Raw genomic sequence first — 14,625 nt, 5'->3', positions numbered from 1 at the left:
TTCCTCTTTTATCTGCTGCTTCTTCTACTTCTGCTGCTTCTTCCTCTTATCTGCTGCTTCTGCTTCTTCTTCTGCTGCTTCTGCTACTTCTTCTGCTTCTTCTTCGTCTTTAATCTGCTGCTTCTGCTCTTTCTTGTGCTGCTTCTTCTTCTTATCTGTTGCTTCTGCTTCTTATTCTGCTGCTTCAGCTACTTCTTCTGCTGCTTCTTCCTCTTATGTGCTACTTTTGCTACTTCTGCTGCTTCTTCCTCTTTTATCTGCTGCTTCTTCTACTTCTGCTGCTTCTTCCTCTTATCTGCTACTTTTGCTACTTCTTCTGCTGCTTCAGCAACTTCTGCTGCTTCTTCCTCTTTTATCTGCTACTTCTGCTTCTTCTTCTGCTGCTTCTGCTACTTCTTCTTCTGCTGCTTCTTCGTCTTTAATCTGCTGCTTCTGCTCTTTCTTGTGATGCTTCTCCTCTTATCTGCTACTTTTGCTACTTCTGATGCTTCTTACTCTTTTATCTTCAGCTTCTGCTACTTCTTCTGCTGCTCCTTCCTCTTATCTGCTGCTTCTGCTACTTCTTCTGCTGCTTCTTCCTCTTATCTGCTACTTTTGCTACTTCTTCTGCTGCTTCTGCACTTCTGCTGCTTCTTCCTCTTTTATCTGCTGCCTTTTCAACTTCTGCTGCTTCTTCCTCTTATCTGCTGCATCTGCTTCTTATTCTGCTGCTTCTGCTACTCCTTCTGCTACTTCTTCCTCTTATCTGCTACTTTTGCTACTTCTTTTGCTGTTTCTTCCTCTTTTATCTGCTGCTTCTACTTCTGCTGCTTCTTCTTCCTCTTTTATCTGCTTCTTCTACTTCTGCTGCTTCTTCTTCCTCTTTTATCTGCAGCTTCTGCTACTTCTGCTGCTTCTTCTTCCTCTTTTATCTGCTTCTTCTACTTCTGCTGCTTCTTCTTCCTCTTTTATCTGCTGCTTCTGCTACTTCTGCTGCTTCTTCTTCCTCTTTTATCTGCTTCTTCTACTTCTGCTGCTTCTTCTTCCTCTTTTATCTGCTGCTTTTTCTACTTCTGCTGCTCCTTCCTCTTATCTTCTGCATCTGCTTCTTATTCTGCTGCTTCTGCTACTTCTGCTGCTTCTTCCTCTTTTATCTGCTGCTTCTTCTACTTCTGCTGCTTCTTCCTCTTTTATCTGCTGCTTTTGCTACTTCTTCTGCTGCTTCTGCTACTTCTGCTGCTTCTTCCTCTTTTATCTGCTGCTTCTTCTACTTCTGCTGCTTCTTCCTCTTATCTGCTGCTTCTGCTTCTTCTTCTGCTGCTTCTGCTACTTCTTCTTCTGCTTCTTCTTCGTCTTTAATCTGCTGCTTCTCCTCTTTCTTGTGCTGCTTCTTCCTCTTATCTGTTGCTTCTGCTTCTTATTCTGCTGCTTCTGCTACTTCTTCTGCTGCTTCTTCCTCTTATGTGCTACTTTTGCTACTTCTGCTGCTTCTTCCTCTTTTATCTGCTGCTTCTTCTACTTCTGCTGCTTCTTCCTCTTATCTGCTACTTTTGCTACTTCTTCTGCCACTTCTGCAACTTCTGCTGCTTCTTCCTCTTATCTGCTGCTTCTGCTACTTCTTCTGCTGCTCCTTCCTCTTATGTGCTACTTTTGCTACTTCTTTTGCTGCTTCTTCCTCTTTTATCTGCTGCTTCTGCTACTTCTTCTGCTGCTCCTTCCTCTTATCTGCTACTTTTGCTACGTCTTTTGCTGCTTCTTCCTCTTTTATCTGCTTCTGCTACTTCTGCTGCTTCTTCTTCCTCTTTTATCGGCTTCATCTACTTCTGCTGCTTCTTTTTCCTCTTTTATTTGCTTCTTCTACTTCTGCTGCTTCTTCTTCCTCTTTTATCTGCTGCTTCTTCTACTTCTGCTGCTTATTCCTCTTATCTGCTGCTTCTGCTTCTTATTCTGCTGCTTCTGATACTTCTTCTGCTGCTTCTTCCTCTTATCTGATACTTTTGCTACTTCTGATGCTTCTTCCTCTTTTATCTGCTGCTTCTGCTACTTCTTCTGCTGCTTCTTCCTCTTATCTGCTACTTTTGCTACTTCTTCTGCTGCTTCTGCTACTTCTGCTGCTTCTTCCTCTTTTATCTGCTGCCTTTTCAACTTCTGCTGCTTCTTCCTCTTATCTGCTGCGTCTGCTTCTTATTCTGCTGCTTCTGCTACTCCTTCTGCTGCTTCTTCCTCTTATCTGCTACTTTTGCTACTTCTTCTGCTGCTTCTGCTACTTCTTCTGCTGCTTCTTTTCCCTCTTTTAACTGCTGCTTCTTCTACTACTTCTGCTGCTTCTTCTTCCTCTTTTATCCGCTGCTTCTTCTACTTCTTCTGCTGCTTCTTCCTCTTATCTGCTACTTTTGCTACTTCTTCTGCTGCTACTTCCTCTTTTATCTGCTGCTTCTACTTCTGCTGCTTCTTCTTCCTCTTTTATCTGCTTCTGCTACTTCTGCTGCTTCTTCTTCCTCTTTTATCTGCTTCTTCTACTTCTGCTGCTTCTTCTTCCTCTTTTATCTGCTTCTTCTACTTCTGCTGCTTCTTCTTCCTCTTTTATCTGCTTCTTCTACTTCTGCTGCTTCTTCTTCCTCTTTTATCTGCTGCTTCTTCTACTTCATCTGCTGCTTCTTTTTCCTCTTTTATCTGCTGCTTCTTCTACTACTTCTGCTGCTGCTTCTTCCTCTTTTATCCACTGCTTCTTCTACTTCTTCTGCTGCTTCTTCCTCTTATCTGCTACTTTTGCTACTTCTTCTGCTGCTTCTTCCTCTTTTATCCGCTGCTTCTTCTACTTCTTCTGCTGCTTCTTCCTCTTATCTGCTACTTTTGCTACTTCTTCTGCTGCTTCTTCCTCTTTTATCTGCTGCTTCTGCTACTTCTTATGGTGCTTCTTTTTCCTCTTTTAACTGCTTCTTCTTCCTCTTTTATCTGCTTCTTCTACTTCTGCTGCTTCTTCTTCCTCTTTTATATGCTTCTTCTACTTCTGCTGCTTCTTCTTCCTCTTTTATCTGCTGCTTCTGCTACTTCTGCAGCTTCTTCTTCCTCTTTTATCTGCTTCTTTTACTTCTGCTGCTTCTTCTTCCTCTTTTATCCGCTGCTTCTTCTACTTCATCTGCTTCTTCTTCTTTCTCTTTTATCTGTTGCTTCTTCTACTTTATCTGCTGCTTCTTTTCCCTCTTTTATCTGCTGCTGCTTCTACTACTTCTGCTGCTTCTTCTTCCTCTTTTATCTGCTGCTTCTTTTTCCTCTTTTATCTGCTGCTTCTTCTACTACTTCTGCTGCTTCTTCTTCCTCTTTTATCCGCTGCTTCTACTTCTGCTGCTTCTTCTTCCTCTTTTATCCGCTGCTTCTTCTACTTCTTCTGCTGCTTCTTCCTCTTATCTTCTACTTTTGCTACTTCTTCTGCTGCTTCTTCCTCTTTTATCTGCTGCTTCTGCTACTTCTTATGCTGCTTCTTTTTCCTCTTTTAACTGCTTCTTCTTCCTCTTTTATCTGCTTCTTCTACTTCTGCTGCTTCTTCTTCCTCTTTTATCTGCTTCTTCTACTTCTGCTGCTTCTTCTTCCTCTTTTATCTGCTGCTTCTACTACTTCTGCTGCTTCTTCTTCCTCTTTTATCCGCTGCTTCTTCTACTTCTTCTGCTGCTTCTTTTTCCTCTTTTAACTGCTGCTTCTTCTACTTCATCTGCTGCTTCTTCTTTCTCTTTTATCTGCTGCTTCTTCTACTACTTCTGCTGCTTCTTCTTCCTCTTTTATCTGCTGCTTCTTCTACTTCATCTTCGGCTTCTTCTTCCTCTTTTATCTGCTGCTTCTTCTACTACTTCTGCTGCTTCTTCTTCCTCTTTTATCTGCTGCTTCTTCTACTTCATCTGCTGCTCCTTTTTCCTCTTTTAACTGCTGCTTCTGCTACTTCGTATGCTGCTTCTTCCTTTTTTATCTGCTGCTTCTACTTCTGCTGCTTCTTCTTCCTCTTATCTGCGGCTTCTTCTACTTCTTTGGTTGCTTCTTTTTCCTCATTTAACTGCTGCTTCTTCTACTACTTCTGCTGCTTCTTCTTCCTCTTTTATCTGCTGCTTCTACTTCTGCTGCTTCTTCTTCCTATTTTATCTGCTGCTTCTACTTCTGCTGCTTCTTCTTCCTCTTTTATCTGCTGCTTCTTCTACTACTTCTGTTGCTTCTTATTCCCCTTTTAACTGCTGCTTCTGCTTCTTCGTATGCTGCTTCTTCCTCTTTTATCTGCTGCCTTTTCAACTTCTGCTGCTTCTTCCTCTTATCTGCTGCATCTGCTTCTTATTCTGCTGCTTCTGCTACTCCTTCTGCTGCTTCTTCCTCTTATCTGCTACTTTTGCTACTTCTTTTGCTGCTTCTTCCTCTTTTATCTGCTGCTTCTACTTCTGCTGCTTCTTCTTCCTCTTTTATCTGCTTCTGCTACTTCTGCTGCTTCTTTTTCCTCTTTTATTTGCTTCTTCTACTTCTGCTGCTTCTTCTTCCTCTTTTATCTGATGCTTCTGCTACTTCTGCTGCTTCTTCTTCCTCTTTTATCTGCTTCTTCTACTTCTGCTGCTTCTTCTTCCTCTTTTATCTGCTGCTTTTTCTACTTCTGCTGCTTCTTCTTCCTCTTTCATCTGCTTCTTCTACTTCTGCTGCTTCTTTTTCCTCTTTTATTTGCTTCTTCTACTTCTGCTGCTTCTTCTTCCTCTTTTATCTGCTGCTTCTGCTACTTCTGCTGCTTCTTCTTCCTCTTTTATCTGCTTCTTCTACTTCCGCTGCTTCTTCTTCCTCTTTTATCTGCTGCTTTTTCTACTTCTGCTGCTCCTTCCTCTTATCTGCTGCATCTGCTTCTTATTCTGCTGCTTCTGCTACTTCTGCTGCTTCTTCCTCATTTATCTGCTGCTTTTTCTACTTCTGCTGCTTCTTCGTCTTTTATCTGCTGCTTTTGCTACTTCTTGTGCTGCATCTGCTACTTCTGCTGCTTCTTCCTCTTTTATCTGCTGCTTCTTCTACTTCTGCTGCTTCTTCCTCTTATCTGCTGCTTCTGCTTCTTCTTCTGCTGCTTCTGCTACTTCTTCTTCTGCTGCTTCTTCGTCTTTAATCTGCTGCTTCTGCTCTTTCTTGTGCTGCTTCTTCCTCTTATCTGTTGCTTCTTCTTATTCTGCTGCTTCTGCTACTTCTTCTGCTGCTTCTTCCTCTTATCTGCTACTTTTGCTACTTCTTTTGCTGCTTCTTCCTCTTTTATCTGCTGCTTCTACTTCTGCTGCTTCTTCTTCCTCTTTTATCTGCTTCTGCTACTTCTGCTGCTTCTTTTTCCTCTTTTATTTGCTTCTTCTACTTCTGCTGCTTCTTCTTCCTCTTTTATCTGATGCTTCTGCTACTTCTGCTGCTTCTTCTTCCTCTTTTATCTGCTTCTTCTACTTCTGCTGCTTCTTCTTCCTCTTTTATTTGCTTTTTCTACTTCTGCTGCTTCTTTTTCCTCTTTCATCTGCTTCTTCTACTTCTGCTGCTTCTTTTTCCTCTTTTATTTGCTTCTTCTACTTCTGCTGCTTCTTCTTCCTCTTTTATCTGCTGCTTCTGCTACTTCTGCTGCTTCTTCTTCCTCTTTTATCTGCTTCTTCTACTTCCGCTGCTTCTTCTTCCTCTTTTATCTGCTGCTTTTTCTACTTCTGCTGCTCCTTCCTCTTATCTGCTGCATCTGCTTCTTATTCTGCTGCTTCTGCTACTTCTGCTGCTTCTTCCTCATTTATCTGCTGCTTTTTCTACTTCTGCTGCTTCTTCGTCTTTTATCTGCTGCTTTTGCTACTTCTTGTGCTGCATCTGCTACTTCTGCTGCTTCTTCCTCTTTTATCTGCTGCTTCTTCTACTTCTGCTGCTTCTTCCTCTTATCTGCTGCTTCTGCTTCTTCTTCTGCTGCTTCTGCTACTTCTTCTTCTGCTGCTTCTTCGTCTTTAATCTGCTGCTTCTGCTCTTTCTTGTGCTGCTTCTTCCTCTTATCTGTTGCTTCTTCTTATTCTGCTGCTTCTGCTACTTCTTCTGCTGCTTCTTCCTCTTATGTGCTAGTTTTGCTACTTCTGCTGCTTCTTCCTCTTTTATCTGCTGCTTCTTCCACTTCTGCTGCTTCTTCCTCTTATCTGCTGCTTCTGCTTCTTATTCTGCTGCTTCTGCTACTTCTTCTGCTGCTTCTTCCTCTTATGTGCTACTTTTGCTACTTCTGCTGCTTCTTCCTCTTTTATCTGCTGCTTCTTCTACTTCTGCTGCTTCTTCCTCTTATCTGCTGCTTCTGCTTCTTATTCTGCTGCTTCTGATACTTCTTCTGCTGCTTCTTCCTCTTATCTGCTACTTTTGCTACTTCTGATGCTTCTTCCTCTTTTATCTGCTGCTTCTGCTACTTCTGCTGCTTCTTCTTCTTATCTGCTACTTTTGCTACTTCTTCTGCTGCTTCTGCAACTTCTGCTGCTTCTTCCTCTTTTATCTGCTGCTTCTGCTACTTCTTCTGCTGCTTCTTCCTCTTATCTGCTACTTTTGCTACTTCTGCTGCTTCTTCCGCTTTTATCTGCTGCCTTTTCTACTTCTGCTGCTTCTTCCTCTTATCTGCTGCATCTGCTTCTTATTCTGCTGCTTCTTCCTCTTATCTGCTACTTTTGCTACTTCTTTTGCTGCTTCTTCCTCTTTTATCGGCTTCTGCTACTTCTGCTGCGTCTTCTTCCTCTTTTATCTGCTTCTTCTCCTTCTGCTGCTTCTTTTTCCTCTTTTATCTGCTTCTTCTACTTCTGCTGCTTCTTCTTCCTCTTTTATCTGCTGCTTCTGCTACTTCTGCTGCTTCTTCTTCCTCCTTTTTCTGCTGCTTCTTCTACTACTTCTGCTGCTTCTTCTTCCTCTTTTATCCGCTGCTTCTTCTACTTCTTCTGCTGCTTCTTCCTCTTATCTGCTACTTTTGCTACTTCTTCTGCTGCTACTTCCTCTTTTATCTGCTGCTTCTACTTCTGCTGCTTCTTCTTCCTCTTTTATCTGCTTCTGCTACTTCTGCTGCTTCTTCTTCCTCTTTTATCTGCTTCTTCTACTTCTGCTGCTTCTTCTTCCTCTTTTATCTGCTTCTTCTACTTCTGCTGCTTCTTCTTCCTCTTTTATCTGCTTCTTCTACTTCTGCTGCTTCTTCTTCCTCTTTTATCTGCTGCTTCTGCTACTTCATCTGCTGCTTCTTCTTCCTCTTTTAACTGCGGCTTGTTCTACTACTTCTGCTGCTTCTTCTTCCTCTTTTATCTGCTGCTTCTACTTCATCTGCTGCTTCTTTTTCCTCTTTTATCTGCTGCTTCTTCTACTACTTCTGCTGCTTCTTCCTCTTTTATCCGCTGCTTCTTCTACTTCTTCTGCTGCTTCTTCCTCTTTTATCTGCTGCTTCTGCTACTTCTTCTGCTGCTTCTTTTTCCTCTTTTAACTGCTTCTTCTTCCTCTTTTATCTGCTTCTTCTACTTCTGCTGCTTCTTCTTCCTCTTTTATCTGCTTCTTCTACTTCTGCTGCTTCTTCTTCCTCTTTTATCTGCTGCTTCTGCTACTTCTGCACCTTCTTCTTCCTCTTTTATCTGCTTCTTCTACTTCTGCTGCTTCTTCCTCTTTTATCTGCTGCTTCTTCTTTCTCTTTTATCTCTTGCTTCTTCTACTACTTCTGCTGCTTCTTCTTCCTCTTTTATCCGCTGCTTCTTCTACTTCTTCTGCTGCTTCTTCCTCTTATCTGCTACTTTTGCTACTTCTTCTGCTGCTACTTCCTCTTTTATCTGCTGCTTCTACTTCTGCTGCTTCTTCTTCCTCTTTTATCTGCTTCTGCTACTTCTGCTGCTTCTTCTTCCTCTTTTATCTGCTTCTTCTACTTCTGCTGCTTCTTCTTCCTCTTTTATCTGCTTCTTCTACTTCTGCTGCTTCTTCTTCCTCTTTTATCTGCTTCTTCTACTTCTGCTGCTTCTTCTTCCTCTTTTATCTGCTGCTTCTGCTACTTCATCTGCTGCTTCTTCTTCCTCTTTTAACTGCGGCTTGTTCTACTACTTCTGCTGCTTCTTCTTCCTCTTTTATCTGCTGCTTCTTCTACTTCATCTGCTGCTTCTTTTTCCTCTTTTATCTGCTGCTTCTTCTACTACTTCTGCTGCTTCTTCTTCCTCTTTTATCCACTGCTTCTTCTACTTCTTCTGCTGCTTCTTCCTCTTATCTGCTACTTTTGCTACTTCTTCTGCTGCTTCTTCCTCTTTTATCCGCTGCTTCTTCTACTTCTTCTGCTGCTTCTTCCTCTTTTATCTGCTGCTTCTGCTACTTCTTATGCTGCTTCTTTTTCCTCTTTTAACTGCTTCTTCTTCCTCTTTTATCTGCTTCTTCTACTTCTGCTGCTTCTTCTTCCTCTTTTATCTGCTTCTTCTACTTCTGCTGCTTCTTCTTCCTCTTTTATCTGCTGCTTCTGCTACTTCTGCAGCTTCTTCTTCCTCTTTTATCTGCTTCTTCTACTTCTGCTGCTTCTTCTTCCTCTTTTATCTGCTGCTTCTTCTTTCTCTTTTATCTCTTGCTTCTTCTACTACTTCTGCTGCTTCTTCTTCCTCCTTTTTCTGCTGCTTCTTCTACTACTTCTGCTGCTTCTTCTTCCTCTTTTATCCGCTGCTTCTTCTACTTCTTCTGCTGCTTCTTCCTCTTATCTGCTACTTTTGCTACTTCTTCTGCTGCTACTTCCTCTTTTATCTGCTGCTTCTACTTCTGCTGCTTCTTCTTCCTCTTTTATCTGCTTCTGCTACTTCTGCTGCTTCTTCTTCCTCTTTTATCTGCTTCTTCTACTTCTGCTGCTGCTTCTTCCTCTTTTATCTGCTTCTTCTACTTCTGCTGCTTCTTCCTCCTCTTTTATCTGCTTCTTCTACTTCTGCTGCTTCTTCTTCCTCTTTTATCTGCTGCTTCTGCTACTTCATCTGCTGCTTCTTCTTCCTCTTTTAACTGCGGCTTGTTCTACTACTTCTGCTGCTTCTTCTTCCTCTTTTATCTGCTGCTTCTTCTACTTCATCTGCTGCTTCTTTTTCCTCTTTTATCTGCTGCTTCTTCTACTACTTCTGCTGCTTCTTCTTCCTCTTTTATCCACTGCTTCTTCTACTTCTTCTGCTGCTTCTTCCTCTTATCTGCTACTTTTGCTACTTCTTCTGCTGCTTCTTCCTCTTTTATCCGCTGCTTCTTCTACTTCTTCTGCTGCTTCTTCCTCTTTTATCTGCTGCTTCTGCTACTTCTTATGCTGCTTCTTTTTCCTCTTTTAACTGCTTCTTCTTCCTCTTTTATCTGCTTCTTCTACTTCTGCTGCTTCTTCTTCCTCTTTTATCTGCTTCTTCTACTTCTGCTGCTTCTTCTTCCTCTTTTATCTGCTGCTTCTGCTACTTCTGCAGCTTCTTCTTCCTCTTTTATCTGCTTCTTCTACTTCTGCTGCTTCTTCTTCCTCTTTTATCTGCTGCTTCTTCTTTCTCTTTTATCTCTTGCTTCTTCTACTACTTCTGCTGCTTCTTCCTCTTTTATCTGCTGCTTCTTCTTCCTCCTTTTTCTGCTGCTTCTTCTACTACTTCTGCTGCTTCTTCTTCCTCTTTTATCCGCTGCTTCTTCTACTTCTTCTGCTGCTTCTTCCTCTTATCTGCTACTTTTGCTACTTCTTCTGCTGCTACTTCCTCTTTTATCTGCTGCTTCTACTTCTGCTGCTTCTTCTTCCTCTTTTATCTGCTTCTGCTACTTCTGCTGCTTCTTCTTCCTCTTTTATCTGCTTCTTCTACTTCTGCTGCTTCTTCCTCCTCTTTTATCTGCTTCTTCTACTTCTGCTGCTTCTTCTTCCTCTTTTATCTGCTGCTTCTGCTACTTCATCTGCTGCTTCTTCTTCCTCTTTTAACTGCGGCTTGTTCTACTACTTCTGCTGCTTCTTCTTCCTCTTTTATCTGCTGCTTCTTCTACTTCATCTGCTGCTTCTTTTTCCTCTTTTATTTGCTGCTTCTTCTACTACTTCTGCTGCTTCTTCCTCTTTTATCCACTGCTTCTTCTACTTCTTCTGCTGCTTCTTCCTCTTATCTGCTACTTTTGCTACTTCTTCTGCTGCTTCTTCCTCTTTTATCCGCTGCTTCTTCTACTTTTTCTGCTGCTTCTTCCTCTTTTATCTGCTGCTTCTGCTACTTCTTATGCTGCTTCTTTTTCCTCTTTTAACTGCTTCTTCTTCCTCTTTTATCTGCTTCTTCTACTTCTGCTGCTTCTTCTTCCTCTTTTATCTGCTTCTTCTACTTCTGCTGCTTCTTCTTCCTCTTTTATCTGCTACTTCTGCTACTTCTGCAGCTTCTTCTTCCTCTTTTATCTGCTTATTCTACTTCTGCTGCTTCTTCTTCCTCTTTCATCTGCTGCTTCTTCTTTCTCTTTTATCTCTTGCTTCTTCTACTACTTCTGCTGCTTCTTCCTCTTTTATCTGCTGCTTCTTCTACTTTATCTGCTGCTTCTTTTCCCTCTTAACTGCTGCTTCTGCTACTTCATCTGCTGCTTCTTCTTCCTCTTTTAACTGCTGCTTCTGCTACTTCATCTGCTGCTTCTTCTTCCTCTTTTAACTGCTGCTTCTACTACTTCTGCTGCTTCTTCTTCCTCTTTTATCTGCTACTTCTGCTACTTCTGCAGCTTCTTCTTCCTCTTTTATCTGCTTATTCTACTTCTGCTGCTTCTTCTTCCTCTTTCATCTGCTGCTTCTTCTTTCTCTTTTATCTCTTGCTTCTTCTACTACTTCTGCTGCTTCTTCCTCTTTTATCTGCTGCTTCTTCTACTTTATCTGCTGCTTCTTTTCCCTCTTAACTGCTGCTTCTGCTACTTCATCTGCTGCTTCTTCTTCCTCTTTTAACTGCTTCTTCTACTACTTCTGCTGCTTCTTCTTCCTCTTTTATCTGCTGCTTCTACTTCTGCTGCTTCTTCTTCCTCTTTTATCCGCTGCTTCTACTTCTGCTGCTTCTTCTTCCTCTTTTATCTGCTGCTTCTGCTACTCCTTCTGCTGCTTCTTCCTCTTATCTGCTACTTTTGCTACTTCTTCTTCTGCTTCTTCCTCTTTTATCTGCTGCTTCTGCTACTTCTTATGCTGCTTCTTTTTCCTCTTTTAACTGCTTCTTCTTCCTCTTTTATCTGCTTCTTCTACTTCTGCTGCTTCTTCTTCCTCTTTTATCTGCTTCTGCTACTTCTGCAGCTTCTTCTTCCTCTTTTATCTGCTTCTTCTACTTCTGCTGCTTCTTCTTCCTCTTTTATCTGCTGCTTCTGCTACTTCTGCTGCTTCTTCTTCCTCTTTTATCTGCTGCTTCTGCTACTTATGCAGCTTCTTCTTCCTCTCTTATCTGCTTCTTCTACTTCTGCTGCTTCTTCTTCCTCTTTTATCCACTGCTTCTTCTACTTCTTCTGCTGCTTCTTTTTCCTCTTTTAACTGCTGCTTCTTCTACTTCATCTGCTGCTTCTTCTTTCTCTTTTATCTGCTGCTTCTTCTACTACTTCTGCTGCTTCTTCTTCCTCTTTTATCTGCTGCTTCTTCTACTTCATCTGCTGCTTCTTCTTCCTCTTTTATCTGCTGCTTCTTCTACTACTTCTGCTGCTTCTTCTTCCTCTTTTATCTGCTGCTTCTTCTACTTCATCTGCTGCTCCTTTTTCCTCTTTTAACTGCTGCTTCTTCTACTTCATCTTCTGCTTCTTCTTTCTCTTTTATCTGCTGCTTCTTCTACTACTTCTGCTGCTTCTTCTTCCTCTTTTATCTGCTGCTTCTTCTACTTCATCTTCTGCTGCTTCTTCCTCTTTTATCTGCTGCTTCTTCTACTACTTCTGCTGCTTCTTCTTCCTCTTTTATCTGCTGCTTCTTCTACTTCATCTGCTGCTTCTTTTTCCTCTTTTAACTGCTGCTTCTTCTACTTCATCTGCTGCTTCTTCTTTCTCTTTTATCTGCTGCTTCTTCTACTACTTCTGCTGCTTCTTCTTCCTCTTTTATCTGCTGCTTCTTCTACTTCATCTTCTGCTTCTTCTTCCTCTTTTATCTGCTGCTTCTTCTACTACTTCTGCTGCTTCTTCTTCCTCTTTTATCTGCTGCTTCTTCTACTTCATCTGCTGCTCCTTTTTCCTCTTTTAACTGCTGCTTCTGCTACTTCGTATGCTGCTTCTTCCTTTTTTATCTGCTGCTTCTACTTCTGCTGCTTCTTCTTCCTCTTTTATCTGCTGCTTCTTCTACTTCATCTGCTGCTTCTTTTTCCTCTTTTAACTGCTGCTTCTTCTACTACTTCTGCTGCTTCTTCTTCCTCTTTTATCTGCTGCTTCTACTTCTGCTGCTTCTTCTTCCTCTTTTATCTGCTGCTTCTACTTCTGCTGCTTCTTCTTCCTCTTTTATCTGCTGCTTCTTCTACTACTTCTGTTGCTTCTTCTTCCCCTTTTAACTGCTGCTTCTGCTTCTTCGTATGCTGCTTCTTCCTCTTTTATCTGCTGCTTCTACTTCTGCTGCTTCTTCTTCCTTTTATCTGCTGCTTCTACTTCTGCTGCTTCTTCTTCCTCTTATCTGCTGCTTCTTCTACTACTTCTGCTGCTTCTTCTTCCTCTTATCTGCTGCTTCTTCTACTACTTCTGCTGCTTCTTTTTCCTCTTTTATCTGCTGCTTCTTCTTCCTCTTATCTGCTGCTTCTACTTCTGCTGCTTCTTCTTCCTCTTTTAACTGCTGCTTCTGCTACTTCATATGCTGCTTCTTCCTCTTTTATCTGCTGCTTCTACTGCTGCTGCTTCTTCTTCCTTTTATCTGCTGCTTCTACTGCTGCTGCTTCTTCTTCCTTTTATCTGCAGTGTCTTCTACTTCTTCTGCTGCTTCTTCCTCTTTTATCTGCTGCTTCTGCTTCTTCTTCTGCTGCTTCTTCTTCCTCTTATCTGCTGCTTCTTCTACTTCTTCTGTTGCTTCTTTTTCCTCTTTTAACTGCTGCTTCTTCTACTACTTCTGCTGCTTCTTCTTCCTCTTTTGTCTGCTGCTTCTTCTTCCTCTTTTATCTGCTGCTTCTTCTTCTGCTGCTTCTTTTTCCTCTTTTATCTGCTGCTTCTTCTACTACTTCTGTTGCTTCTTCTTCCTCTTTTATCTGCTGCTTCTACTTCTGCTGCTTCTTCTTCCTCTTTTATCTGCTGCTTCTACTTCTGCTGCTTCTTCTTCCTCTTTTATCTGCTGCTTCTTCTACTACTTCTGTTGCTTCTTCTTCCCCTTTTAACTGCTGCTTCTGCTTCTTCGTATGCTGCTTCTTCCTCTTTTATCTGCTGCTTCTACTTCTGCTGCTTCTTCTTCCTTTTATCTGCTGCTTCTACTTCTGCTGCTTCTTCTTCCTCTTATCTGCTGCTTCTTCTACTACTTCTGCTGCTTCTTCTTCCTCTTATCTGCTGCTTCTTCTACTACTTCTGCTGCTTCTTTTTCCTCTTTTATCTGCTGCTTCTTCTTCCTCTTATCTGCTGCTTCTACTTCTGCTGCTTCTTCTTCCTCTTTTAACTGCTGCTTCTGCTACTTCATATGCTGCTTCTTCCTCTTTTATCTGCTGCTTCTACTGCTGCTGCTTCTTCTTCCTTTTATCTGCTGCTTCTACTGCTGCTGCTTCTTCTTCCTTTTATCTGCAGTGTCTTCTACTTCTTCTGCTGCTTCTTCCTCTTTTATCTGCTGCTTCTGCTTCTTCTTCTGCTGCTTCTTCTTCCTCTTATCTGCTGCTTCTTCTACTTCTTCTGTTGCTTCTTTTTCCTCTTTTAACTGCTGCTTCTTCTACTACTTCTGCTGCTTCTTCTTCCTCTTTTGTCTGCTGCTTCTTCTTCCTCTTTTATCTGCTGCTTCTTCTTCTGCTGCTTCTTTTTCCTCTTTTATCTGCTGCTTCTTCTACTACTTCTGTTGCTTCTTCTTCCTCTTTTATCTGCTGCTTCTACTTCTGCTGCTTCTTCTTCCTCTTTTATCTGCTGCTTCTACTTCTGCTGCTTCTTCTTCCTCTTTTATCTGCTGCTTCTTCTACTACTTCTGTTGCTTCTTCTTCCCCTTTTAACTGCTGCTTCTGCTTCTTCGTATGCTGCTTCTTCCTCTTTTATCTGCTGCTTCTACTTCTGCTGCTTCTTCTTCCTTTTATCTGCTGCTTCTACTTCTGCTGCTTCTTCTTCCTCTTATCTGCTGCTTCTTCTACTACTTCTGCTGCTTCTTCTTCCTCTTATCTGCTGCTTCTTCTACTACTTCTGCTGCTTCTTTTTCCTCTTTTATCTGCTGCTTCTTCTTCCTCTTATCTGCTGCTTCTACTTCTGCTGCTTCTTCTTCCTCTTTTAACTGCTGCTTCTGCTACTTCATATGCTGCTTCTTCCTCTTTTATCTGCTGCTTCTACTGCTGCTGCTTCTTCTTCCTTTTATCTGCTGCTTCTACTGCTGCTGCTTCTTCTTCCTTTTATCTGCGGTGTCTTCTACTTCTTCTGCTGCTTCTTCCTCTTTTATCTGCTGCTTCTGCTTCTTCTTCTGCTGCTTCTTCTTCCTCTTATCTGCTGCTTCTTCTACTTCTTCTGTTGCTTCTTTTTCCTCTTTTAACTGCTGCTTCTTCTACTACTTCTGCTGCTTCTTCTTCCTCTTTTGTCTGCTGCTTCTTCTTCCTC

At 41.8% G+C, this 14,625-nt stretch overlaps 1 protein-coding gene across 4 annotated transcripts in view; it reads left to right on the top strand.

Annotated features, from left to right (window-relative positions):
* LOC107381286 (MAM domain-containing glycosylphosphatidylinositol anchor protein 1) overlaps positions 1 to 14,625 on the top strand; it is a 341,592-nt gene that overhangs the window by 225,578 nt on the left and 101,389 nt on the right. The window lies entirely within an intron of this gene.

This window comes from Nothobranchius furzeri, chromosome 9, assembly GCF_043380555.1.
Source record: "Nothobranchius furzeri strain GRZ-AD chromosome 9, NfurGRZ-RIMD1, whole genome shotgun sequence".
Lineage (NCBI taxonomy): Eukaryota > Metazoa > Chordata > Actinopteri > Cyprinodontiformes > Nothobranchiidae > Nothobranchius > Nothobranchius furzeri.
Note: the sequence above shows the minus strand (reverse complement) of the source record. Positions and strands in the feature narration are given on the sequence as shown.